The following is a 5230-nucleotide window of genomic DNA, read 5'->3' as shown; positions in this document are numbered from 1 at the left end:
GGCAGTGATAAAACAAGAATTATGTAACCTGTAGACAGATAAGAAGAAGGTTTATATAGGAGTTCTAGTTTTCCGTTGGTGGCATGGGTCTGTTGAGTTAATGGCTAAGCAAATTAAATGCTTAATGGATTGATTATGGAGGGAATGAATATGATTTGATGGGGTTAACGGGTGAATGAGGTGGAAACAAAGGAATGGCGGATGTGCAATGGTCAGGTAAGTGGTATCGGGAATAAGGAATTCAACTTTTCAGAGGGGGGAGTGAGCGGTTTATGGTTTTTCTCATGGGGGGTCTGAAACGCTGTGGAACTGCCACGTAGGGGTGGGTGCGGTTTAGAATACTGCCTATTTCGGACACCCACCCACCGTGGTAAAGTTTGGATTGCAAGGGGGGGGCGAAATTGCATGAGGGCCATCGGATGAGAGAAAATAGGAGGAGATGAAGAGTGATATGGCAGAGAATTAACGTGATGTGATGAGATGGATTGGTGGGGTCGGGAATCGACATTTAATGTAATGTTGGGAAATATGAAATATAAGGGGGGATATGAACTTAGGGAAATGAAAATGAAGGGAATGGATTGGTGGAGGGGTGATATGGGATTAATACTTAGGATATGGGGTTTTAAAATTTAGGATGGTATTAATATCGAAAGTAAGCATATAAACCTTAGAATAACCTTCACTTTTCTTTCAATTTGTTCTGCACATGAAAACACAATGGATGTTTGGTTATGGCACATTTAGACTAGCAGCTTGTGCATTTTTCAAAAACGTAAAATGAAGCCTTCCTTTTCTTTTGCTTCCCTAACATTTTATTTTCCTTTGCCTTCTTTATTTAGGGCAGCTAACACCTAACATTTTATTAATATGGATGCCTATGAAACATCAAATTTTCTTAACATTTTAACTTTTCATTCTTTTGCATCCATATCCTATCTTAACATTTTCAAAATTATTTGACTAATATGCTACCTTATCAAAACTAAATGATGTTGCAACAGAACTATTGAGCTTCCACCTTCCTTGATTATCTTTCAGATTAGCTAACCACTCATATAGTTCAATGGGGAAAGTGCAAAAGAAGATTTTGTGTGCCTTTGTATACAGATATCTATTCAACCAATCCTCCTTTGATAGGCGCAGATTCTTGTTTTCTTGAGTCGTGAACTCATGAATCTTCCAATCCAACCACTTTTCAATTTCTTTCTTGGTCGGATTCCAATGATGCGACATCACACATATCTTTAAGTAGATCTCAATCCAGGCAAGGAAACCATTTGTTTGCTTAGGGGGTGCTGACCCAAGTTCAGAGTTAGTTGCGCCAACCAACAAAACCCTACACTATTGGCCCTTTTGGCAACAACCCACATAACGCAGGCTGAAATCTCACCAGAAGCAGTATTGGGGGATACAAGAACCAAGATTTGACATCCCGAGACCAGTGTGATGTCTTCTAGCGCCTTAGATTTTCCTCCACATAGATCGATAGACTTCTAGGGCTCGTTACTCTAACTCAGTTCATGCGGACTTCAGACCTTCGCGAAGGTCCACAATACGTCCTTGCGGACCTTAAACAATTAATTTACCTATTTACGCGTATCAAAAAGTAACCCTAGACTGGAGTTCGCGTAGATCTACTTAAATCACTTGAAAACATCAGAGAAACCTCCTGTAACTTCACAAAAGTGGCTAAGCATTTATTTCGTACATTATTAATACATATTCAGTAAAGTCGCATAGCATTCAATCATTATTCCATAGAACATAACATTAATCGGAAACATATAACATAAACATATGCAATGGAAATACATAGTAATTCAACAAAAAGTCTTCCTTATTGATCTTCAGTTCACTGATTATAGACTCTTTACCCTGCGCACATAGCTGCAAGGGTCCACGCACTCAGCTGCGGACTCTACCCAGGCCTCCTGCGCACTCAGCTGCAGGAGCTTTCCCTTCGCTATCTAAGCGCAAGAATCAGAGCCTTCCTGCCTTAGCTCTTGCCCAACAAAACTCTTCAATGTACTCAATTCTATATCAAAACTTGTCCCCTAAGACTTGCTAAGACTCAACTATTTATAGAATTTTCAATACAATGCCATCATCCGCGGACCATGGGTGAATCTCAAAACCGATTCAAAACTTTACCCAAAATAGGGGGCTAATCCCCTTGACTCTTATTCATCTACGCGCTCTGTTTCCACATATAGTGGAGACTTCACATCTTTTACAAAACTGTATACAAAATTTGGATTAACTAACCCCAAAATAACCTAGGGGACCTCATCCCAACAATCACCCCTATCCCCAACCCCACCCTCACTACCAAATAAATCCCTTTTGTATACTGATTTTTGGTTATCCTATTTTTTCAGGTATGACCGGGATGCTAGAAAAACTATGGGCTTCTTACAAAGATATGGGATGGAAGGTGTGTGCACTATTGATTTCTATCCTTGTTAGAGTTTTATATGCATCTATACAATATTCCAATCTACTGCCTTTCTGAATCTTAAATGTTTCTATTTCTGACAACATCAATCCACAATGTCTGATTACTGGTATGATGGATCTCTGATACCTGTTTAAAGACATTACATATCATACATCCTTTTTCTCCTGTAGTTGTAATTCACAAAGCATGTCTACTCTTAAGCATCACAAATTGAAAATATTTGCGAGATGTGTGTGTGTTTCTGCATTCTGGTGGTTAATGTTGTATATAGTTAATTGAACAAACAATTCCATCAGAGATGCTCTCATAGCCCGTCCATCTCATTTCTGAATGTTTTGAGAATTTTCATCCAGTGCAATTCAATTTCTATACTCATCATCTCTTTATATTAATCCCACAAGGTAGAGTTGCAACCTTGGTATTCCTATTTATCTATGTTTGATATATTATCTGCAAGAGTATGCAACTTTCTAGTTTCTACTTTCCTCATTATTTACATAGTTTTATTCACATTCATTAGTTCTTCCGTAACCCATAGTGTGATTATCTTCCACCACTGTAGAAATTTTGAATAATTTAACACATATTCAACAGAGGTTATCCTAATCATGTACTATTGCGGAATACATACACAATACATAAGCTCCTCTACGCTGATCATCAATATAGCAGCATCAATAACAATAAAACATCAAGAGCATTCACACATTAACATAGTATGTAACCCGGGGAAAGCATCTCGCTAAAAATCCCACACTATCTATATATCAATGATTGAGACCATGTAACATTACAAAGTACAATGCTTATCACAAGCGATCCAGTACCAGCTCCACCTTTTACACACAATACAACTCAGATCTGATCTCCAAATCTATTCCACTGCTTGCCTGCCTCTCCAGCTCAATACCTGCTCAAGAACTGATGAGAATGGCTTACCAAACCCATATTTAACCTAAAAATAATAACTCACACTCTGTTGGACGTGAGCACAAGCTACAATTCTTGATATTGGCCAATTCATTGGCATACTCAATCCTTCTGATTGTGCAAGTCATCGTGCACAGCTATAGTCACAATTGATAGCAATCTGATCCTCTAACACCTGTCCCTGCTGAACTGAACATGCACTGACATGCAACTGAGTTAACTGATGTATTCTATAGTTGCATTATGAGTTAATAACTTGTGAATTAATTAATAACTAATTCACCCAACTCATCTCTAGTCTATTGATCAGTTAGACTAAATACAACTAGTTTAACAAAGTTAAACTGAACACAACTCCATCAACTGCACCTCCAGTCCACTCAACTCAACTCACTTGAGTTCTAACTGAAGTCCTGCATGCAAATATTAGTCATCCCATAGGTAACCACATATTTCCTTCTGGGATCTGCATGTACCACATCTGTAGCTCATCCTGAAGTGCTCCAAGAGAATAAGATCAAGTTTGTAGTCCAAATATTATTATGAGACAATAATATTTGACTTTTCTATTTTTGACAGCCAGTCTAAAAATAGACTTTGATCACTCACACTGTGATCACTCACACTGTGGTCACCCACAATGTGATCACCCACACTGTGATCATCCACACTGTGATCAAAAATAGAACTTGCGCCATAATTTGCCTGCGGGCCCACTTAGTGAAGGTGACTTTTTTCTCTAAGCTCCATCATCTTGTTGCATTCTCAACAAGAATTTATTGTTGCACACTTTTCAACAACCACCACTTGTGTAACTACATTTTTCAACAACCTCAACTACATAAAAATAGTCCTAACAATTGTCTAAAAGTGGAACTTAAATTTTTCTAGCTTTTCTTCATTTTTTTAGTCTCTTCCTATACTCCATTATTTCTGCATGTACGTACTAGTACACAGGCAACATGAGATTTTTGACAATGTTTTTAACAAATATCAACATGCCTTTAGGCCACTAGATTGTATATGTTTTCCTTCACACTACCATCGCTAGATCCCTTACTTGGAGGGATCCAAATTTGATGCAACCCTAAGGCTGCCACAACCAATATAACTTATCGGGACTTATTTTCCCCATAATGGCCCCTTCCTGAGCTTTATACGCACTCATATATATATCGGAAGTGTTCTTTGGCACTTTTTCCTTTTAAAATCTGGAATCATGCCTTTTATCGAAAATACAAAGAACCACAGGGAATACATGGGAAATTCTGCCCCACTATGCTTAACCAGACTTCAATAAACATTATACCTGCGTTCATAACCCTATCGGGTCCACACATCACCCCTTTACCATTGATTTATCATAATATCATTATCGCGAACCATCGCAGGCTCATATACATCGGAATATATGAATACGCGGAGATACATTGAAAACCACACAAAAGCATTGATATTTACCACTTCTACATTGGTGCGCTTATCGTATGTGAAAGTCAACACACCGAGCTTTGGTGACCGTTGATCTGGAGCTATGAGATCTGACGGTCCAGATCAAATCGCCTTATGGGCAATCAGTAGTCCCAATGGTCTGCACTATCGCGCTATCCCTTTGGCGGAGGTCTGATGCGATATCGCTAATTGCTATTGGCGATCGCAATACGCCACTTAACACTTTACTTCTCCCACTCCAAAGTGCCGATGCGATATGTTGGCAATCGCATATCGCCGAGGTTTGGGGACAAGCCTGTGACCTATGCCGATCTGATTGAGCGATGCGATATATATAATATTACCCGGACCCGATAAGTCCCAAAAGCGGCGTTTATATTATTTCAA

Source organism: Pinus tabuliformis, chromosome X (assembly GCF_031772625.1).
Source record: "Pinus tabuliformis cultivar Carrire ecotype Pingquan chromosome X, CPIR1, whole genome shotgun sequence".
NCBI lineage: Eukaryota > Viridiplantae > Streptophyta > Pinopsida > Pinales > Pinaceae > Pinus > Pinus tabuliformis.
The sequence above is the reverse complement of the archived record's forward strand: the minus strand, read 5'-3'. Positions refer to the sequence as shown.